Source organism: Netta rufina (assembly GCF_964035555.1).
Source record: "Netta rufina genome assembly, chromosome: 13".
Taxonomy (NCBI): Eukaryota; Metazoa; Chordata; class Aves; order Anseriformes; family Anatidae; genus Netta; species Netta rufina.
Window position 1 is genome coordinate 16,807,833 of NC_140136.1, and position 25,202 is coordinate 16,833,034.

Sequence of the window (25,202 nt, forward strand, 5' to 3'; positions counted from 1 at the left end):
TTGCTTTTGTAACCTAAATTGCTTTCCATATGCCATCCTAAACTACTTTTGAACTCAGTCAAATATTAGACATATCCAATAGCAGTCAATTTGGAAGGTTTTTAGCCTTTTTCAAATGCAGTATCACATTTATTTCTTTAAACTGGCATCTTACAGGCTGAGGAGCTGTCTCCTCTGAGGGCTGGTATTACATTGCTAATCATGATAGAGAACAAGTGACCTTTGTAATCTTGCTTCTAAGAATGCATCAACTTAAAGTGCTCAAGTAATTCCAGTGACTTCATGTTATTTGCTGACTTGAAACATGTGAATACATATTTTTCCCTGCAATACAGAAGACAAAATGCATTGTACAGTAATATTTTATGTCGTTTGGAGTTTGTTCATGTACCTTATTCACATTTTGTGCTATGGAGATGGGATGAAAATACAGTATCTGGTAAGGGTTTGTCTGAAAAAGCTGGAATGCTTTGTTTTATCTGAAAAGGAGTCCCCTTCTCTGACTGTTGATCCTGATCCTTGAATCCAAGTGATTCTTGTTTTCCAAAACGGGCTTCACTAAATACTATTTGACAACTAAGCCTTTTGCAAAGTGTGGTGTAGTAATAAGCAGTGTTTGGGATATTTTAAGAACCAAGCTCTATAATTTTTTTTAATCTTCTCTCCAATAATGTGTAAGAGTAATTCTGCACAGTTTTTATACTGTTAGATCATAAAGTGTAGCTGAAAGAAACATGCATCTTAACTTCAAAAGATTCTAACTAAAAAATATAATTTTAAAACAAAAAATATAATGAATCAAAATAATTAGAACGTATAATAGCAAAGTATGTTTTTTTTAGTGATACATATTAGCTAGAACAGGAGTAATTATGTTTTTTTCCGAACCTAACTGGCAAAAACCAACTACAGTCATGTTTTATTAAAAGCCACTTTCACTGCACTGGCTGTTATTATTTATTTATTTATTTTTTCCCTAAAAAGTAATTTACATTTCCATCTGCAAGTACTTATTTATAAAATTCTGCAGATAACTTCCAGTTGTCAGTACTTTTATACTATAAACGTTTTGTTGGTAAATGCTGAAAATTTGTATGTCAATTAAACATGCTTTAAGTATCTTTGTTAACTTACAAATTGTGGCACAGTGTTTGTTTTTATGAGATTTGCTAAATTATTTTCTGCCAACTAACTTTATTTTGGCACTCCCTCTATGCCCTTTAATACTAGATTTCTTCACATTTCTGGTGTACTGGTTATTTATAGTTCCAGCTCAATCATAGGTTCCAGTTAATGGGTTAAGTATGTAAATACAAATTCTAAATCAGAAATATAAAATGGCAAAGCTGATCTGTGCTAGACTTCAGAAGAATTTAGCTGCAGAAAACCACCTATTTAGCAAGTAACTATAGAGCAAAAACGGTTGAGAGAATTACCCGGAGAAACTATTGAATATCAACTCTAGATTTGTATCCAAAAGGCGGCTGCTCTTCATCTCAGTTCTTAAACATGTGACCTGGTTAAGGCCTTCAGACCCCACTCTCAAAGAGGTTTTGGCAGAGATGAATTTTCTGACAACTCTGTTGTCATAACAGTTTGGGAAGTCTCTGCAAGTCCAGTATGACGTTGTCATGTACAATTCCAGTTTGAGACCGGAATCCAGATCTTTATGATTTAGACCATTCCAGTGGTGATTGTAGTAAGGCAAGCTAACCATTTTATCCCAGCACAGAGTACAAATATTAAGGGTATGAAACTCATTACAAGTTGATCAGTATGTTTGCCTCAGTTGGCATCTGCCCTATCTAGTTTTTCTACTTCTTCTGACAGGTTAGGGAAAGAAAGAGGAGGAAAACTATTTTTTGAAGTTCATGTCTGGTAGGTGTTACTCTCATTGTTTACACACACAAATATTTTCCTAGGGTAATTCACTCAGCAGACTCAAAACGAGGCCCTTAAATGGAAATACTTCCAGATATTTTGTCTCTGACAGGATTTTAATTCCTTTATTTAGAAACAACTTATGAGGTAGGCTTATTGTGACATGACTATTAGCATTAAAATGTTTCAAAATAATCATGCAATCATGTCATTACTGCAGGGTTTAGTGCATAAATGGTCATTCTTTAGGCAGCAGAATGGATTGGGTGAACTTGTAAGGATCTTTCAAGCTTCTGTTTTCTGCAAAAATAATGCACAGAAGAGTTATTTGGACCCAGACTACATTGCAGGAGCAGAAGCACAAAGGTAGTGTGGTCAGATGTGATCCTCCATGAACAGACAGAGATTGGGCTAATAAAGTTATTGAAGCATGGAGAAAGCAAGATGCTGGTTCCTGTTATACTTTAAGAAGACTATGATGGTGATATTACCATAAAAAAGATGTCTTTCTGTGTAGGCTCTAGATGACAAACAATACCCATGTAAGTGTTAAATGTAATCTTAATACTGTCTCCTGTCTAATACAAAAATTTATTACTGTTACAGATTCTTTAAATGATGAGCAATTCCCTAATCTAAGTGATGTCCCAGTAATTTAAATTGCCTACAATGCAAAACAGATAACTAAAAATGTGCTAAATTATTTACAAAAATAAATGTTGAAATGCTCTGTAAGGCACAAAAGCAAACAGAAGTGCCTTGAGCCTGTTTTCTGGTCAGCATTATCACTTGGCATAGATCACTACAACCCAGAAAGGGAATTATTTGCCTTGTGATGCTCATAAGTGAGATTTCAAGTAAAGATCAGGTTAAAAGCATCCCTTAGCAGATTGAGATCTTTGGGGTCTTGAGAAGCTTGCCAGATCAATGCTTACCCTTCAAAAACATCACTGGAAGCAGTTGTGATCTAATAATTAACCTGGCACACTTCTCAGAGGTGCTGATAGGGACATTTGTGAATCATACAGAAAGATCCTTCCAACATGACCCTAAAGTGAGATTCTTTGCGGTCAGGTATACACTGATTCTAAAACCAGAAATTTAATAAGTGGTTTCTCATTGGAGATGGAAGAAGAAAAGCCATCTTCTTGCACAAGTTGGTTTGAAAGGCTTAGCTTAAAACAGAAGGTCTAATCACAAAATCTCTGACTCTGGGAGAAGCATTTGGTTTTGCCACTTTGATGTCCTTTGGATTGACAGCTGATGCTTCCCCCCTAGGGCGGCAAGCAGCTCTGAGAACCAATGTTTTGTAAAGTGTCTGATCATGTCTTGTGACAAATTTTAAACCATTAAACCAAACAGTGAGATATTTGACTTGGATATTGTTTCTCCGTGTTTCAGGTAACACAGACGTTTTCTTCTAATACTACAGATATAACAGGAAAAGGTATCACTATTTGCTCCACATGTTGTTGTCATTTGTCAGCCAGGGATACATTTTTAATGTTTATTTACACTGAATTTTTTTTTGCACAGACTAATACCCTTGCTGTTCTTGGTTATAGAGGTGCTATGTCATATGGGGAGAATGACTATTTAGAAAAATCTTTCTTTTTCTGAGGAAACAAAGCTTGTATGATTTCACTGGTGACATTTATATTTATCCATGGATAAATCCATGGATTTGTGCTGGACAAACCAGAGGTACAGAAGGGATGGATCAAAAGATGGGGATTCGAAATCAACCTGTTCAAATAAAGTACAGAATAACTCTCTGTGGAAGTAGAAGGACAACATACTACAAACTATAAACTTGGTGATATTCATAGTGAAGTCACAGCCAGAATAAGGTTGTTTTAGCCTCATATGGCTGGATTGAATACATTATATATGAATATATAACATAGTGTGATCTTTGGTTGGTAAGAAGGCAGCTTTTCATTCATTCTCTCAGCTCTAGTATATCACAACCCTTTCTGAAGGGAATAGTGGCATCTCAGAGCAGGCTGCTGGTTTGAGTTGCATATTAGTATATAGACCTGTTGTTTCATGTCTTCCTATGCAGCTGTATTGTAGATTAGTTGCAGAAAAATATTAATTCGAGGGAGCAGCATGTGCTTCTGGGTAATGTTTCTTTCTTTGGACAAAAGATCATCCAGTCTATAGGTACACATATTCTTGAGTTAAGTGACTACACATACAATTTTGCCTAGTAGGATTTAAGATCTCAGAGGATATAGACTAATTTTACCTAACTAGAAAACATAAACCTGAATATGCGACTGAAATAAAGTGTCTACTTTGAGGAAGGTACTCTGTTGGGTTTTTTTTGATACTTTAACAAACCGCATCTTTTATAGTTTGCATTTTAAGCATATGGCTTGCTGGTGGGCTGTTCATTCATGGCACGAAACAGTTTATAATCTAGGTTTTTATTTTATGGCCTTAAGCTCGGTTTCAAACCCCACAGTAATTAGATGATCACTTGCTTCTTTTTGGAGATTTTTAGTCAAGATACTCAGAGGTAAACACATATCAATGTATAAGAAGCACAGCTGCATTTTGTAGACATTATATAATAAAATAAAATCTTAAAGTAGCTTTGAATCAGTGTCCCTCTTCATTTAACTCCAGTCCATCATGGGACCAGTATTTCTTCCCAAGAAATAATATAATTTCAGAACCAATTTTCACAATGAGAAAGCAAAAATTATTTAGCACTGGTGTTTCTATGGTTTTGGTGGAAGGAAATAATAGATAGCCCTCAAAATTGTACTTCCACCTGCTCATGATGTAGCTTTGGGATTCAATATAAAGCATATTAAAGTTAGTGTTGTTTGGCTCAAAATGTTCTTAAGTGTTTTTTCCTGATGTTATTGATGGTGTTTTATTCACATATGTATGTATATCTGTTTCTGGATTCATGGAGGATAACTTCTTTCCTACCCAAAACTGTATTGTAAAAAATAACTGTGTATTTAGTAGAGGGCTGGTGAAACTTCAGAAAAGCTGTCTCCCAAGATAGACTTCAGTGAGGAAGATGACTTCATAAGATGAGTACAACAGGTATTTTAGTTGTGTAAGCTATAAAATTAGGTCTTGCATACATTTTCATATGTGAGGTGCACTTTCATATTTTATTTTTTTTTCATAATGGAAATGTCAAATTATAGTACTTTTGCATATGCATATCATCTACATGAATGCATATTCTCATTAGGAAGCTGTAGAAATGCATAGTGCTTAACAAGTACATGATCCTCTTCTATGTTGTAAGTTTATATAAATAATAATAATAATAATACTTTAAGTTGTTTTTCCCTAAGTATTGCAGAATTTAGGAAGCATTGCAGTGGAATTAATTAATTCCATGACATAAGTTAGGTTTTGTGTATTTGTAAATAATTATTGTAGAATGGATTTATTTTCCTCTCAGCCTGCATCTGGAAATGCATTGCAAAGATAAATGACAAATTCTTCTGAAATTTTGTAGGAACAGCTCTCTCTGGAAGTCATATTAGGTACACATGTATTTTGCTTTTGATTTGAGATCATAAATATTTTAAAGATCATTAAACATGCAAGTTTATGCAAGATGAGTTTTTTTTCTTTGTGAAGTTCGTGACTTGCTCCTGCCAAGTGGGGACTTTATGCGTTTCTCTGGGTACCTGAGGACACTAAGTGAATGAAATGGTTGTCATTCTGCATTTTTCAATCTTGCTACTAATGGAAATTATACATGCCCATCAAATGCCTAAGTTTAACTTTTTAAATCATTTTTAAAATGTAGTTCTCTTTCAGACCGTGTTGTCAGTGGTTGGTTTTGTGGGTGTCCAATCGTCCCCCTCCACCCGCCCCAACCGCAGGATATCAGATGGGGAACGGGAAGGTCTTGTGATGAATATCACTCCAAGCTGCCAGTTCTGGAAACGTACTTGTCTGGCCTCTTGCATTAGAAGTGAATTCTGGTTACAGCTTAGCTCCAGTGTATTTCTAACTTGTGAAAAGTGGATTTCCTGGTATCAGCTAGATCGTGTGCTTTGTGCTGCAGCAGGATTACACATGTGCTGCTGTGAAATGTGAAATCAGAGCAGAGCTAGACCTCCCCTGAGAAACACAGGCTATAAATTGTAAAACCTTTAAATGAAGGGCTAGGAAAAAAAAGGCTTGCCTTAGGTTAGGGTTAATTGGTTTTGGTACAAAGAGTTTTATGTCCATAACTTACTGTCTGTCTATCTATCCTCTTCCTGATTTCTCTAATGTTGTTTTGCTTTGGGGCAAGTTTGTATTTGTTTTTCCTGACAATGATATGGTTGAAGTTGAACTGTTCTTCAACTGCTATGAACTTGAACTTATTTACTCAATATTTATCAGATCTTTGCCTTAAGTGCAGATTTTTTCATTTTTTCTAAAAAGTTTATTTTCTGAATTAAATTTCTTTCCCTCTTCAAACATTTTCTATGTCAACAAACAGATTTTTTTTCCTTTCTCATTGACAAGGCATATTGCTTAGTGAATTTGCTTCAAAGTTCCAATACTGCAAATCTTGTGTTACTAGCACAAATCTTAATGACAGAAATCGCCTGAAAAAATAGTAGTTAATCCAAATATTGGTTAATTGCAAATAATTTTTAGGGTAAAATATGCTGGTATTGTAAATGGGAACAGCTCTGTTTTGCTTCAGTGTAGCAACACCTGACAATTGACGTGTATCGTTGGGTTAATTCTTTCCATGAACTCACGAAACCTAGAAGTCTTTTTCAAACCAGTGTCTAACTCAGCTGGAACAAACAAATCAACTAATAGCCTTTTTCTCTAGAAGTTTAGTTGACTTGGAAAAACTCTGCCCTCTGACAGGTTCACTTAAAAACAACTCAAGCTTGCTGAGAAATATGTAAATTAGCAGACTGTCCCGCAATATTGAAATGAAGTGGTGCCAAAAGAGGTCAGAAGACATCTCAGTATTGTAGTGACAGTCCAATAATTTGTTAGAAATGCACCAAAGCACAATATATTTCAATTGTTATGGATAGGGCAAAAATCAGGTAAGTCACAGTTGCTTTGTGCAGTGAGCCAGGATTCTCCCTGTTATCATCCCTTGAAGTCAAAGTCTGTTTAACCTACCCTGACTGAAGTTGGCCCAACATATTAAAACTTCAACATATTAAAAATGTAAAGCATTCCTGAAAGCAGTGCCGTACAAAATGAAAACATATCTTTAACTACCCTAGATCCGATGCCTCACTTTTATTGCTCTTCAGGATGGTTTCTGGTTGCACTTACACTGATGTAGTCACTGGAGTTGCCTATACTTCATACGCATGAGACCCAGATCAGAAACAGACAGTTGCTTGTCAGGGAAGACAGTGGCTTATCAGGCAAGTGGGAAGAAAATGCAGCCAGCTAGATAGGCTGGAGAAGAAAGTGAGTGCATTGCCTATAGAAAGAAAAGTTTTTTTTTATGTTGTCCTCGAGAATTAAGATATATTTCTGCATCTGACATACAGGCTCCATGTCCATGCCCATGTAATCCTGTGAGATCATGGTCAAGACCATATTCAAAACCAAACTTCCTGATGACAAACTCATACATTGACTTTCTCTTGTGAGGCTAATGGCTTTCCAGGTTAAGACAATTAGATGTGGGTTTGGAGACTGTCTTATGGGAATGTCATGTATGTAGTAATCTCATGTCATATGGGAAGTTTTGGGGCAATTAGGCTGAACTAGATGAGGTAGTGCGCTCAAGTTCTTTTTTGGCATAACTCACACTATAGATATAGTCAGGAGTGCCGCAGAAGTATTATATGAAGCTAGACAGGTCGATTTATGATCATTCATTGTTTAGTGTGAGCATCTTGGCATAAGATTTCACAGTGTGATTGAATTGTGAATGTTGTTGTTGCTAGAGCCTTTGGGCATGTGCAGTACTGGACACTGCAAAGCCATTTGATGGTGTTAGGTCTTAGGGTTCCCAAAGCAGGCACTTGGGATTACTAGCACCTTTGATCTTAGCTTTCTTTGCTGCAGTTTCCTATCTTTAAAATTGCTGTAATAATACCTTTGCATTTGAAACACTTGTTATGAAAGTAAATGCATGACTGCTTAGCAGTGTCTCAAAGAACATAGTGATGATGGTCACAAAAAAAGGTGTTCAGTGCATATGGGCAGGAAATGAACCATAACATGTGGTCTTTCCTTGCCATGGGCAGAAAGTACGTGGCCTGCTCTTACATAACAGTTAGTTCTTTTGGCATAATGCATTGAAAATATGCACTTCCTGATTTTTTGACTTGCTAATTTAGCTTAAATTTTTATATGCAGTGTGCCTTTAAAGATAATGTGACCATTTGCCTGTAAGAAAAGTGGAAATGAAAGGAAGGAATAGAAAAAGTTTTGAAAGCAGCAGATACTCTGACCCCTCTAGGTTATTACTAAATACTGCACTGTCTCTGTATTCTTTCATATTTGCTGCAGCAGATTAGATTTATAAATACTCCCACTGTCTTTGATTGCAGCTAGATTGTTGTGTTGATTAGATGAATTTGGCAAGCACACAGCAAAAAAGCAAAGTACAAGCTGAGCAATAAAATGGATAGCAACATTTAATTTAAAAGATGTTTTTGACTAAAATCAGTAAATTAAATTTACGAAACATACATGGATTATGTGTTGTATAATTTGAACCACGTTGGCAGTAGGCAAATTAAAAAATAATAGTAATTTATTATACATAACTTAATATCATTACAAATTAAGTTTATGTAGATGATAGAGGTTTAGAACTATTTATAAGGATATTTGTTAATAATTTATTTGTAATTTCAGATTACAGGTAGGGAAACTGAGGCATAAATGGAAGCAAGAAATATGTCTAATATTCACTTCATGAATCCAGCATTTAAGAGAGACCATGACTCTTAAGAAATTTGTTTTTTCCCTTTTGTTTTTAGCCCTGTTGTCAGCACCCAATGTAAATTATAGGTAGTGACATTATTGTTAACTGAACAAAATGCTTGATCCTTAATACTTAATCCTTATTAAGTTGTTTTGTTGTGTTCTATTGCTCTGAATATTTCTCAGGTCTTAAGGTCTCAGACCTAATATTTCTCAGGTTCTAAGGTCTATTTTATTTTAATAGGGCTTTTTGGCAGTAGACTTATCACTCTTCTTACAGGTGAGGGATCAAATTAAGTCCTCAGTTTTATACTGATGTCAGTCCAGTGAACTTCCTTTGAATCAACCGTACCAATTCCAAAATTAGTGCGCTGCATTTGTACTATGAGAATGAAGCTCTCCTTTAATAATTCCTTTGTCATTAAAAGCAATACATGTTTCATACCAACTGAGATGAGAATTAGGTTTTGTGCATATATTAAAAGCTGTAAATTGCTCTTCTGTTCATCCTGATTTTGGAGATGTTTGGGGAATTGCTGCAGTCTTGGAACATGTTGCTGTCTGCCCATTTCACAGTTTACAGACAAGTCTTTTTCGCTTGTTCCTGGAAATGATGTGCTGATACTCCCCACGGCTGTGATTTTGCCTCCAATAGCCATCTGTCACAGGAAAAGGCTTCAGCTACTGCAACAATACCTAGAAACTTAAATATTTAGGAGCACTTCTTCTAATCTGATACTGGAATTTTGTATGAACTTTCTGGCAAATCCTTAGTGGTGAGTTGATAAAAGAAACATGGGACAAATACTGTAACATAAAGAGAATTCTGAGGAAGTAAAAAGGTCTCCCATTTGTCACCAAAACTGATTGCACACACTGGGAAGAGGAAGGGAAGGGGACAGGATGTCAGTCTTGCTGAACCGTTATCAGCTCATGTTCTGAAACCTGCTTCATTTTCTTCTAGTTATTGGTTCTGTGTAGAGTGACCTCAAAACTTAGGAAGTGGCAAGGTGGTTGATGACATCTCTGTTACATCTTGCTTGCCACTTCAGTTTTAGTATTTGAAGAGTCTGCAAGAGCTTGTGAAGGCCAAATTAAATTTTGAGTAAAGGTAATGTTGTATCAAAATCAACAGTTTTGGCTTCTCGTGTGAAATATCTTACCAGCAGCTGTTGGAAATATTAAAATGTATGACTGTTAAAGAGAACAGAAGGTACAAAATCATATCAAACTGCAAATATTTGTGCAGTGGCTTCCATTTGAAGTCTGTCTGAGCTGGGTATTGATTGTTCCAGTTCGACTGAAGTGGGAGCTTCCAGATCTGTAAATCTCCACATCTCTCAGTAGAGACTCAGCTTGTATCAGATTCGCTTCCTTTGTGAATTTGACATATAACCTGCATCAGCCATTTGGTTGAATTTATCTCATGAAACCTCCCACTCTGATGATAATAAGCTTGCACAGTGCAAGTTTCAACAGAATGAAAAACCTGAAGAACTGAGGTTATGGTGAAGTACTCTTCATGCTGTTGTTGTCTTAAGCAGGAATTCAACCATCAGTTCAGGCAGGGCCAAGGACAAGTCTCCAGTATGAAAGCATGGAATTTCAAACTGTTAATACTATATATGTCAGGAGTAGTAATAACACTCGAGGGGAAAAAAAAAAAAAAAAAAAAAAAAAGAGAGAGAAAGAAACAGAAAAAAAAAAAAAAGAAAACAAGAAAACAAGTATTTTCTGATCAGTAACTGGAAATGTTATTCTGTACAAATGTCCAGTTAATTTTCAGATGTTTAATAATTAAGTGGAATTGTGCTAACTTGGAATGTAAGTGAAATGTGCATTGCTTGGAGTGTGAGCCAAAGCCTATTAAAGGAAATGGAAATGCTCCTGTTTATATAAGCAGACCTTGGATCAGAGCCTGAACAATCACCTGAGAAGCAATTTACTACCAGGATTTTTCACTGTATACTGAGAAGATTGTTAAGAATGCAGCATGTAATGTGCTTAGCTGGCTACCTGACTGTGTTGAAGGGATGCTTACAAGCATTGCAGTCTTGTGTTTACAGCCCATTGTTTTAAGTCATATGTTAGGTGTAAAGGAATATGAAAAAACATTGTCTATTCTGGGGGAACAGACAATACTTTCAGTATTTAAAATACTATCCAGTAGGATTAGAAATCTGTGCCTTACCATACCATACCATACCATAAAGTGCCTTACCATAAAAGTGATCACTAATTTCTGAGCTGATTCTTGATTACTAAGGCATTAATATGTACATCCTTGAATCACTGTTAAAAATTGCACTTTATAAATCGTGAGTGTCTTGATAAAATTGCTTTAACTGGCACTTAAGAGGAGCATCCTTTAGCTCATTTTCTGGGATACCTTTATATATTCATGGAGTAGCACATATTTTACTAGAATGAATGTGTTGCATCACACAAAATTTTACTGTATTCCAATGAAACTGTTTTTAAGATTCCTTTAAAAACCTCTCTTAAATGCAGACTTCAAAATGCATATGCGGCATCTTAAGACTGATGTCTTAGCTTTATCATCATATCATCGGTTTGATAATCAAAGCAGTTGCATCTAGGTCAGTGGGGAAAGCAATTCACAGTCTGACTTTCAAAATTCATCTTATTTATCCCAATCAAAAAAGTACAGATAAACCTTGTGACCTGTGTAGCTTGAAAATGCTTCACGTGTCATCATGTTTACTGCCTTTCTAGTCTTTCAGTAAAGCTTATTGTGATGAATAATGCTCGGACACCAAGATGATTCTGTGCCTCTGATTGTCAGGACACTCTATCCTAAAGAGCTGGAAACTCTTCAAACATTTTGACCTTTTCTAGTTGAAGATATCTCCTTTGAAGCTTTTATCAGTGCTCAATTTAGCCATTATGGGACTTCCACCAAAATAATCATGCATATACCAGAGGATTGTCATGACCATTTAAGAGGCCAAATAAACTCCTAATCAGGTCAAGGAATCTACCAAAGACAAACAAAATGTTTAGCACTGAATAATTTCTTCTTTCCTGATACTGTATTTGGAGCCTGTTGTTAGGTTAGGCAGAGTCCTTTTTTTGTGCAGTAGGCCACATTAGAGTTTTGAAGTACATTTTTTCATTAAAATTTGCTTTTTTTGGCAGGCTTATTTTGGGGGGTGGTGGTTAAAAAAATGTTTATGAATACAATTAGCACATTAGATACTGAATACTGAAATAAATGTTAAGCTGACGTGCATTCCACGGTAGATCCTACAAGGTGAGAAGACCGTTAAGATCTAAGTACTTTGTTTGACTAAGCAATATGAAAATGTAAATGCTCTCATTTTGAGCTAGTAGCTCTGAAGAAGGCTGCACCAGTTGTACAAAACAGTAAATGAAGACAGATTTTCTTTTGCAATACTTCAGTTTAAGATCTTCCTGTCATAGTGTAGATTTCTGGTTACCTTAATAGTTTGTTTTGTCTTTTAAAATTTTATTACTGTAGAATTTCAGTTGTGATACTACTACCTTTAGTCACCTTGAGAAGTGACCCTTCTGAATGCCTGTGCCTGAATCCCACCACTGACCACTTCAAGGAATTAACAGTCTATATCCAAATTCAGGGAAAAAGCAACAGCCTAATTGCAATACACTGAATGTAGGCATTTTCTTAAAATTTCATTGGAAATCTAGATTCTTGTGTGGTTGCATCCCTTCCGCTGCATTGTTATTGCTCTGTTGTGGTATCATTGTACTCCAGGTAATACCAAGATACAGATTTGCTGAAAACAGTAGGTTTAATTGGTGTATTACTGAGCTCCCATGAAATTTCTGGTCACCCAATGATAGTCTAATGCACATCTTCAATGACTTGCACTGAAATACAATTGCAACCAAGTACTGTGCAGATTCAGCGCTAAGTTAATACACTATTATTTAACTCTCAAGAACTCAGCTTACCTCTGTTCACATATGTCAAGGGGAAAGTTCCATTGACTTCAGTGAAAGCCCCTGAGAATAACACGGCTTGTGTGCAGGTCTGAGAACTCCACATGCATCCCAATAGAGTCTCAAGCTCTTGTTTTTAAAATGTGGAAGTGTTTTTTGAAGTTTGGAAATGTTTTTAAATCCAACTATAACCTTTCCACTGAGAAAAATGTCCATGATTTTTTTTATTTTTTTTTTTTAAGTAAGTAATAGGATATATTAGTAAACTAGGCAAGTCCAGCATGAGTATAGTACATCTGAAAATATTCAGTGCTTGGGGAGTAATATTTAATATTTCGGACCATGCAAACAAAGCAAATCGCTTTTGGCCTTTCCTTGAAATCATCTGACTGATTTGCATTGATGTCACGATAACATACTTCAAAGGTTGATGCCTGTGAAAAGTCCAAGGACACATACCTTGTGACTACTACATATTGCTAGAGGCCATTTCAATTGTTCCTATTGTGATGTGGGGAGTCTTCTACTTCATTTATTTTTAACTGTTGATCTCCAAAGACTGTTGTGTGCATCTGTTTATTAAATTGCAAACTAGGCTGTGAAAATGGTTTTTATGGTGTTGTTTTATTATGGTCCCATTTAGAATTGGGAGTTGAGCACAAGCATGATAAATATTTTTCTTTGTGGAGGCACACATTGTTGGAGGGCCATTGAAATAACATGAAACTGGAATTGTTTGTTTACGAGATCAGATTCATTCATTACTTTGGTGAGGAGCTGTGAAATGTAAATCTCACATTCCACTGGACAATAACAGCACCAGCTTGAACTCATTTAGAGGTGTGATATTCCATTCAAAAGACGGCTGTTAATTTTATTGACCAAATTTTGCAATTGGGGTAGCATTGATATTCAGGAATGCTTCTGAATTGCTTTACTTCTGTAATCACTTTGCTTATCTTTGGGAAGGAAAAGGGATCCAGACTCTAAGAGTATCTAAGAGTATTTCTATTTTGAAAAAATATATAGTTTTATTGTTACTCGTTGATAGCATTCTTTTGTTTCACATTTTCCCATCTTTCTCACAAAATGTGAGCATGGATGGATATAAACATATTATTTGGAGCCACTGTTCATACTCTTGTGTAGGTTTTTGCTTGTGCATACAATGAGCTGGTGGATTTTAATTTCTTCATCAAGGTTTGGAACAATTAGAGATGAGATTTGGTAGTGGTGTACAAACTTTGTAAAGTAACATTTTAAGCCATTTGGAGTAACATTTAAGATTTTTTACTTAGTGAATGAAACGTCAGTGGCACTTCTGCTTTAAAGAATATTAAGGAATTGAGTAAATTATTCAGGCAAGAATATTTAAAGCCTAACCTGATTTATAACATGCATGAGTAAGATTAAAAGTAACCAAAAACTAGAGACTGACCTTATTAAAAAATTATTGCATATTTCAGCTAAAGTTGCTCAGTGAGAGTAATGGTTCAGTATCAAACATTGCAAGGGTATTGGTTATTTAGCAACTGGGTATTCAACACTTTTGTAAAATTACTAGCTTTTTGTCTGTTGTGTTTTGATTTGGCATCTAAAAAACTGGTGTCCAAAGCCTCAAGTTAGATAATAACAAGATCTGTAATGCTTACTGATATATGTTGCCGCTTCAAAGTATTTTACTTTGTGAAGATAGAAAATAAGCACTGCTTTATCCTCAGAGCTGCTGTGACAGATCTTAAAAAGCAAACTCATTGGATTCATTTGTGACTGCTGAATTTCCTTTCCTATATTTGGTTACTGTGTGCGATATGCTGCTGTTCTGATGTGGTATTGATACAAGCAAAGTAAAATCAAAGAAAAACTATCAAATGCTATTGCCCAGGTAGCCAACAACACCCTGAGCTTATCAAGGGATTTGATTCAGTGGTACCCTTGAGGTGCTCCAGATAATATATGTCTGAAAGAGAAACACTAATAATCTGGTTATTTGATTATTTGTAGAGAATTAATTCAACTGGATCTACCTTGTGTGTAGATCCTTATTGTTAACCTTTTCTTGCTTCTAGAGAAAGAAAGAATATTTACTAAGAAGTTCTAAGGGAAAAGACTGCAAGTTTGTGATATTGAACAGTGTCATATAAAAATATCAGTGATGTCACAAAAGCTTTGTCATGGAGACATTTTATTGTGGATGAATTGTAAGAACCATCTGGATACTATTCTAATGATTCACAGGCCTCTGCATGGATGGTACAGATGCTTCTTTTGTTATTGGTGTGATCTTGTAAATAGTTAAAATATTTACCAAGGCACCTCTGAGCTGCAGCTATACCATTTTATTATTTATACCTTTTCAGAGGGACAAAAATGGAGGTGTCCACTAAATGTGATGGATTAGGCTTATAAACAGCCATTATTGCCATCAAACCTCACATGTCAGCTTCCCCTTTTGTGTCTGTGCATTTCTAAGCTAACCAGTGATCCATGCATAAGATAGAAGGTTAAGAATGTGCAGAGAGAAAGGGGTTTGACTCCAAGCAAGATGTATCTTCTGCTGATTAGAAATACAGCTGTAGAAAGGGGAGAGAAAAGAGTTTTTGCAACATGACACTCCCCTTTTCATTTCACACAACTCACTGTTTAGAACCTGCAAATCACTAACTAGCAGAGTCACTTTGCTGTTTCATGTAACTTAGTGCAGCTGCCTTTTGTTTTCCCAAGATAAAAATCAGGAAATGCAAAAAAATTAAACAGGACCAGAGAAGAGGAATAGCAGACAGAATCAGAGGAAAGAGGTTAAGCAAGTGACTTCACAACTTGTTGACAGAGCAAAGTACCATTTCGTTATAATTAAGTACATTTTAAAAGCTAGACAGAAAGGAAAGCTAACACAGTTTATTCAACATAATCCTTGTCGGTAACTTAAAACTAGAAAAGTTATTCCTACTCCTAGTGCAAAGAGAAATGATTTCTAAAAGTAGTAAAAAAAAATTTTTTAATGTCCCTTCTTTTTGAAAACGTAGAGCTCCCCACAGAAGCTTTTCCAAATGTCCATAGTTTATCACTTGATTTTTTTCCTTTTTTTCAAACAAAAATATTTTTACATTACTAGCTTTACAAATATGAATCTTACTTTTAAACTTCATATAGATGTTGAAGACAGTTGGTTTCTTCATTTTTCATGTGACACTGAAAAGTAACATGCTGTAGTCCAATTGTTTGTGATTTATTTCATGTTATTGTTTCATGTAACAACAAAATGAAGTTGTTTAAATTAGAAGTATGGTAGTGTGTAACTGTTGAAAGAGGAGGACTGATTAAAAAACCACATTTGATGTTTCAGAGGAATCACCGGAGTGCAGTGGTGATTTATTTAGGCATGTTGCTATGTTGCACAGCTAATTTCTCTTGTGTTTTAACCAGAAACTGATTGTAGCAAACAATCATATAATTCCTATGCACAACTGGAAACCATAAAGTTGTATGCTCATGAGCTATATGAGAAGAAGAAGAAAAAAAAAAAAAAGAGAGAGAGAAAATGTAGAAAGTGTTTGTCTTTTTTCTAATACATTTTTTGAGAACTTCAAATTCAACAGCACTGCTAGAGCAGCTGAAAGCTTGAACAGTGAGTTAACAAAACTATCCCTTGGAAATAGGTGGTGAGGACTGGAAGTCATGCCTCAACCATAAAATCACGTGGAGTGGTATTTTTCTGACACTAAAATGTGGTTTTGCTTTAATTTATAAAATGCTAACAATGGCCAGTCTCGTAGTTGGATGCATTAGTATGCTGGTGCACTGACCATCCCGTCTCTATAAGTACTGTGAGCTGAATTGCACAACCAGTGTGGCAAAGGTCCAGGTTTCAGTTGCCACTCCCACAGGGAAAGAAAAAAACAAGCTTCTACGCAGTTTATGTCTGTAGTTGGTTTGCTGTATACATTGAAAATAATCTCATCTTGGTCAAATGTCATCTGTATCAACAGCATTAAAAATGTTAAAAATAAAATAAAAAGGAAATGAAAAGACTTTCTAAAACTTACCTTCATAGTGCTGTGGATGTACAAATATAGATGCTTTTGCGTGAAATAATCCAGGTCTACTCCTCTGTATTGGTGTTTACTAGCTTTTCCTACAAGAGAAAAAATAACATTAAAATGGCAAATGCCCAATATACTCACATCTAAAGTAAAGGAATATTCCTGTTTGTGGCCTTGCATTTCATACAAACTTCTGCAGACTTTGATTTGGCTGTCTGGAATTAGTACTTGGGAACATGAAATGAAATTACTCAAAGCAGTGAATGTGGGAAGAATTTCACATCCCAGTTAATCTTAATTAGTGTTTTTATTTTTCTGGGAGTTCTCCTTGATAGCCTGGTAGCTAAATTAGGTGAAGAAGGCAGATGTTGTATACTTTTAATCACATTTTACTTTAGGATACAGTCAGATTGCAAGAATCACAACTATGTTGTTTAATACCATTACTGGTAAAGCTTTAACTTTCCTCTCTACTCATTCATGCTCTGAAAAACATTTAAAGATGTTCTTGAATACCCTTCAGAAGGCCCCAGCCTTGTGGTGGAATACCTGCACGTAGCTTGGTGCGGGTTGACTCCTGGTAAAATCAGTGGAGGGCTACGGGAATTCTATCTGCATACATCTTTGTTGGATTAGGTCCTGGAGGGCTTTGGATTTTTAGCCTTTTAGTTTCAAGGAATTAAGTGAGATGTTGCAATTCCATGTGAGATAAGTGCTTTCATTAACATCTCCTAATGTCCAGACTCTTTGATTATAAATAAAAAGGAAAGTAAAGATCAAAAATCCAGGAAGGGGCATTGTTGTGGTATTTTCATATTTTTTGGTGTTTTGCAAATAAAATTCTGTTTTGTCAGGCAAAATGCATACATCACTGCACTGATTTGTAACTCGACTCTTTGAGTGCTTGAAAAATGTTAAAACATCCTTCACCATTGTCTCTTTATGGCCTAGAGAGGGAATGTTGGGTTATTCAGTGTCTTAGACCTCCCGTTAGCTGGGCAGAATCTGGAATTCTTCTTGGTTCTGATTCAGTGATCATACAGGCAAAGTGTATGTTTAACTGAAAAGAGAATTTTTATATATCTCTCAGCCCTGATGTTGTTACTGATGCATTGCAAATGTGTGAAGGGGAAAAGGAAAAAGGCTTTTAAAAAAGCAGCGCAGATCCCAGACTTTCTTGTGAGCTTGTAGGTACCAGTGACTAATATCTCAAGCAGACAAAAGCTAGTTAAAACTGACTTGAGATAAGCATTCTTCTGCAGTGACTCATCTTCCCTAACAATAATGGAAATGTAGCCCTGTTTATGAGATAGCTGAAGTGCAAATAGTAGTGTCCATGAAGCTGAGGTTAATTACAGGAAGGACTTTCATGGTAATTGCTAATAAACAACACTTGTCCTCCTTTGAATCTGTATTATTCTCTGCAGAGGAAGTTAGCTTCTGCAATTTGAATAGAAATTTGAACATTTGCTCAGGAGGTAGGCAGTAAGAGGCAGGAGTGAATAATAAAAGTCAGCCATAAAAGGGTAGGGAGCTGACCACAGCTGACATTTTCTCCCTTATAAAATGGAGAATTCTGAACGGGTTCCTGAATTCCCACAGATCGTCACTGTCTCAGCATGTAATGTGGTATGACCAAAAAGAAACAACCGCCTGCATCCATTCAGAGATTACAGCTGAAAAGTAGCCAGTCTGGGAGCGATCACGTCTGCAGAGGGACAGAAAAATATTCTGTTAAGGGCTCCTGGTTCTCAGGGCTTTTGAGAAAGCTGATTTCAGCTTTAGAGGGTGTGTTCTGTGAGAGATTAAACTGGATTATACATGCACATAGAAGTGAAATCGTAGCAATTAAGCTTGGAAACATACTGCTGGTATTATTTTGAACTGTATAGAAAGTGACTGTGGAAGCATTTTGAAACTAATATGATGATGATATTCATTGCAACTTAAAATGAGCCAATGAAATCCTCTCTTGTGGATCGTAGCTCCCGAATTGCTGCGTATCTGCTTTATAGTCTGAAATACTCACAAAGCTCTGTGCAGAGAAGGTGCAGAAGGTGACCAGGTCTTAGTCTGTGCTCTTTACAATGCCACATAAGTATCTTTATCTTATCTATATTTGTTAAATCAATTAAAAGAACATATGGAAGTTAATCCATGGCTGACTTACTTTTGTAGTGGGACGCAGTATGAGCACATGGGATTTCCAGTCAGTGCAGAAAACACAAAGTACCTTTTTGGCAAATGTCAGATTTGTGGCTGTGGAAAATAAGTCTCCATTCTCTTTGATAAAATTATTCAACATTTATTTTAGGTGGTTAATGGTTTAAATTCCTTGTTACCACAAGTATTACAACAGTAAAACAAGAATGGCATGCAGCCTTTTTGAGGGATGAAGAGTTCAACCGACTTACTGACAGCTGTTGGAACTTATTTGAATGTTACATTTGCTGAAAAAAAAAAAAAAGAAGTAGATTCAGTGGTCAATCAATCTGACGTAATTCTTATTTCTAATCAGTCTGTGTGTAGTAACATTTTCTTAAAACTGTAAAAAATTAGATTACTTTTGTTTAGGAGGATTTGAACCTGTGCCTTTTATCTCCAAGGGGTTTCTCTTGAGCTGGGGATATGGGGCCCTCTTCTACTTTATCAAAATAAGCACTTACTGGAGCAGGACCCCAAATCTGTGAGAAGTGGAGCTGTTTAGCTCAAGCAGATAATTTTGGCTTTCTCAGGAAGTCAGAAATCGGCATATGTTTTCCAAGGGAGAAGGGAAAAGGATGTGAGGAAAGATCATGACTCTTTTTGGCATCACTGTGAATGTAGTTTGTCATGTCCCTGGTTTTCCTTAGAAGTATTTTGAAACAAAATGTTTACTTGGTCTCCAAAAAAAAAAAAAAAAAATCTTTCATAAAGAAAATGTTATTTTTACCAGTGTTTCAGAGTGAGTTCAGTGTATCTTCTAGTTCATAGTGATAGTTAAGATAAGGAAGTTTTATAAAACTACTAGTCAATGCAGAGCATCTCTGCCAGTAGAAAAAGGGATCAACATGCTTTGAAGTCTAGTGTATTCCTAAAATCCATCTTCAGACAAAGTTTAATACATAGACGTGATAGACGTGTATGGCAGGACCTGTAGTAAATTATGGTAACTCTGAAAAAACAGGGCTGTATTTGCAACCAAGCTGACAGAATACAGTACTATTTAGGATTATGCTCAGTTGAATGGAGAAAAAGGAGCCTAACTTTACCTACATTAACTTTAAAAACTGACCAAAGTTTTGGAAGTTGCTCTGCTTAGGAGTTCAAGATTCCCACATGGATGCTCGCTAGGGAGAGTAGATATTCAACGGAAAGCAGAAGGGCAGAAAGGAAATTTAATGGAAAAAATTGAATGGAAACAGAAGGCTCCCTGCCCCTACCCAGCCCTCCAGGATGCTGGGGAAGCCTCGGACACCCCTTGTCACGGGGCTGCAGCTTCCAGCACACCCATGCAGCACTCTTACCAAGAGTACTCTTACCCATGCTGTACTCTTATCAAAGCGTGCAGTTTAATTACTCCTGTAATTTTAAATTACATTCCAGCAGGCTCTCAGTTTTCATATTTTTATTTATTTGAAGTTGTTCAACAAGCAGCCATAGATGTATCTATGAACTCAGTGAAAGCACCCATCATGTTGAGGACTAAGAACATACTGTACCCTTCATTACTTCAGATTATATAGTAATATTTAGTTGTTTAGGAGCAATTATAGAATTGGCCTGCAACATGTGAAATTTTAGTTTCTTAAGCCAACAAGAAGTTTCAAGATGTTCTGCCTAAACACTTATTAAAAGTGATTTGCAAAGTTACAATTACACAGTTGTCTAGAGCTGCAGAGTTTTATAAAAATCAAAGAAACAAGGTCATGAATAATGTGCAATTTTTTTTTTTATTGCAACTTTCTTAATAGTGATGTATTTCTAGAAAAAAAAAATCTTCAGGTTTTAATATGGAAACTAGATTTTCATTAAATTTACATTAAATTGATATTTTCACAGAATAATTCCTCATTTACAGAAATAATATGACTTGCATGCAGTTCTGGAAAAGACATAAATCTTTCTGTAAAGATTTCTGTCATAGTTAAACTGCTTGGGAAGCTGTTGCTCACCCCTTACTGCTTGCATCTTTGTAAGAGAATCACAGAACAAGTCCAAGTCCTGAGCAGGCAGTTTGAACATACTTTGAGATAATAAATTATTTTGATTCCCTGAAATAGATATATAATCATCTTGTTAACAGGGATTTATTTAAGATGAATGGAGAGTGGGCAGAACAGAAGGTTAATGAACAGTGACCTTGGAGGAGAAGCTTCAGTTTGCCTTTACCCCTGCCCCGTACCGGGTTTGTCCCTCCTGGCCTGGCTAGAACTCCAGGAGGCAGAAAGCATAGAAATTACCATAGAAATGCTTTAGTAAAATCAGGAAGCAAGAAGGGGTCATGCCATCACAGGCAAAATTGTAACAAAACTATTTTGTACTGGGAATCATCACAAAGAAGAAAATGGAGAAGAAGTTATTTTGTTTTCTTTCTGCACACATGCCATTTTGTAAAAGAGAGAAGGTCTAGTTTTAAGAACAGAATCAGTAGGATTACAGCAACAGCAATGAAGAATTAAATCTTGTTTTGCCAAGAAAATAGGGCTCCAACGCTGACATTTAAGATGTGAAGTTTTTATTACTGGTATTTGATGCTTATTGTTTTCTGATTTTCTTTCCTTTCCTTTTTTTTTTTTTTTTTTTTTTTTTTGGGGTGGGGGGGGCATAAAGATTCAGTTTTTGTACATTGCACACACATTTGTTTTCATCTCTGTAAGAAGTTAAAATAACTGTAATTCCTTGAATGGGTAGAATTGAAGTAGTACTTACTGAGGAAAAAAAAATCCTTTCTCAAATTAAAACATGAGACCATAGTGTGCAGAAAGAGAATAAAATTTGAAAGTCTTTTCTCCACCTGCTTACGCACAATATAAAGTGTCCACTAGAGTAAGGCCTCACACAGAGCTGCTGTTGCAAAGCTATTTCTTCTAAATTACAGTCTTAGCTTGTTGGAGACTATACAGTACAAATGAGGCTTATCTGTTAATGATTTATACCACCGTAGCTTATGTGTACATATATATATGTTAGATATACATATATGTTAGATTCTTAACCAGTCAAAAAACTATGATCAACTGTAAAAAATATATATATACATATGTATAAAATAGGTTATTCATTTATTTTAATCATTTAGTAAGCAATAAAATATTACAATGTCAGGGAAAGCTACTAACCACCAACTGGGAGCCCTTCTAAGTTTTAAGATGAGTATGAGGCTTGGATAAATTATCAGCTTTGGTTTCCTTTCCTAACATTTCATCCTTGTGGTCTTCAGGCCAAGAGTACTTGTTTGTTCTGACATTGCCTGAAGTGATGGGATGTCGCTTATTTGCTTGAATGCAAACCAAAAAAAAAATTTAAAAAAAAAAAAAAAGGAAAAAGATCAAACTATAGCTGTCTAGTTTCATATGCTACAGCATAAGAAAGTTTTTTTGGACAGCAGAATGAGTGCAGAATGGGAATTTCAGTTTTGAAGCTCTCATTGCTTTGGCTGATAGCCCTAACATAAATGGCATTAGAAACCAAACCCCAATGCTATGAGAAGGCTGGGCAAGCGTTCTGCATTGGATGGAGCTTGAGTCAAGGGCAACCAGACACCCTTCCTTCTGTAACTTTCCACATATGTATGATTGATCTCTAATCAAATGGTTTTTTTCCCGTTTTTCCACAGAACTCTGACAGCTTTGTTTTGTTTTGTTTTTTAAGGATGAGGGAGAATTTTATTTAGTAAGTCAACTTTTAATTCAGTAAGTTTATTCAGGCAGTTTCATTTGTGTTATGAAATGTTGAGAATCCATGTATTTAACCCTAAAAATGCAATATTCATTTGTGATGTGAGGTGAAGTTCACATTAGCCACTCAGTAATACCTTAAAAACATTTGTCTTTGATTATTTTGAAGTTTGTGGTAATTCTTGAGGCCTCTGAGAGATGCAAGGTCACACCTAAAATATTTCTCATGAGCAGCTACACTTTTATTTTTTTGTTGCTGTTGTTTTGTTTTGTTTTGTTTTTTTAAGATCAGTCTTAGCTGTTCTGTGCAGTGTGCTTGCTTAGCTAGACTGATTTCAGGTGCAGCTTTTTCATGCTTCTTTACAAAAGGAAATGACTCCATCCACATTTGGTTTTGTTGGCCTCTTTCTGAGAGGTTTAATGGACAACTGGCTTGTTTTATTTATCTGACAGGGTTTCTTCATATTGTTTCAGGTTATCAGCACTCTTGCAGATCATATTACAGCTTGTACTAGGATTTGACCCTCACTAGGGTTCACTTTAAATCAGATCCTTATCATTAATGCAGTGATAAATAGAGATGCTTTGGAAGCAGTATACAGATTATTTATTTAGTGCCTCTCTGTATCATGTTTTATACAACCAGGGATCAATGTCAGACCTTTATGGATATAGCTTAGGTTGCATTCAGTAACTACAACCTAAAGCCCTTTAAATAATGTTAACTTAATAGCTGACATTTTTATGAAATAAGTCTGTGAGGGGGGGAATGTAATATTGCTCTACAGTGAGGAAGATTTTTATTTTTAGTTTCATCCCAAACCTAAAGGGATGTTTTTAGTTTAACAACTGCCTCTGAAGTCCCCACTTTAAAAAATAAATAAAAAGGGAGACAAAGGCTTTTAACAAACAAACAAAAAAATTGAGTGCTCTACACAGAGGTGACCCTGCACTATTGCTTTTGTAATGATACTTTTTGGGAACCTCTACAGAGCTTTGTGTTTTAAGGTCTCTAATTCCTGCTTATTTCCCCATGTAAGATTAGTTGGTTGTCTTATGACACAAGCCATTTTGTTTTCTGTTAGGTAAATTTAGGCTGAATTAAAACATACTTCCCCACTTTAACTTTCTATTGGTAGTCTTACAACTTGCTGTAACACTTGTTCTGGAGTGTCCATATTACTCTGCAAAGTGGCAGATTTGTGATCTGCATATTTTCTGTTGAATTTGCATTAGATTTTAAGTCTCTTAAGCAGATAGGAAACTTAAGAATGCCGAAAACAAGTTTTTCCTGTTAGAATTAGCAAAAGTCTATTCAGTATGTGACAAGTACATTTCACTATTGCTAGGTAAATGAAGTAATTCACTTAAGCTTTTATAGTGTTACAGACTATTTTTATAGAAGACTTTCTTAAGCAATTTAATAGACATATAAATAGAGGAGAGGTGCTCAGTGAAAGACGTTCAACTACAACTGTATGTTTTAGCAAAAATCAGACACTGTTTTGAAGCCAAATCATGGGTAAGATTGGATTCAGGTTTGGGCCAAAAATCTCAAGAGTTGTTCTGTTAAGATGATATCAGTGCATATGGTAGAAATGCTATATTCAGAATGAATACAAGACTTCGGTGCATTCTTGAATATATATATATATATATGTATATATTTCATTTTCCTGCTTGTGAATGGAATTTGTATGGGTGGGTTGGGTTATTAGATTCAGTTAGAAATTGACGTGAAAAGAGAAAATATCAAAAGTATTCAGAACTGAGGAATGGTTATAAGATTTGCAACTGACAATGCATCCTCCATATTGTCCCTTACTAAAGAAATGTATAAAGTATGAAGTATTGGAGGTCTAGCATGTTTAAGAAATGTAGCTATAGGGATTTTGTTACGTTTTCTTTTTCTTCTTTTTGTACTATTATTCCAAGCTGGGAATCATATAGCTGTGACGGTGATAGAAACAAAACTGAAACAAGGTGAGAGCCTATCAGAGATTACATCAGTTTGCAAAGCCTTCCTTAATATTAAGCGTGTCTCTTGAAAAGTTCATCTGAAAACTCGTAACCTCCTTTGATAGCTTGTTTCTGTTGCAGCTTTGAAGTATTCTGCCCGATATGGTACAACTCTCTCCCAGAGAGGGAAAGTAACTGTCCCAGGGAGCTAGCTCCGAGTGTCAGACTCTGCCCTAGAGGCAGCCAGAGACCAACTGTCCCTGGGGAGATAGGATGGGTAGTAAGTTAGGCAGAACTATGTAAGAGATTTATGTTGTAGTGATGGTCTTTAGTGTTATATGCTGACCACAAGATCATTGGGTACTTATACCGAAACTAAATTTTCATTTAATTGAAAAGTTGCATAGATGTTTGTATTGTTTACTTTGAATGGCCTATATACAATTCTTGTAATCTTTTATTGTTGTAATAGTACAAACAAGTACTAAGAAAACAAGTCTGACATTCATTTCAAAGCTATAGTTAGTTTCTCTTTCCTTTTTTTCTTGCATATTAATGTTACAAATTGTTAGCTTTTGATTTCTGGAGTCTTGATTTC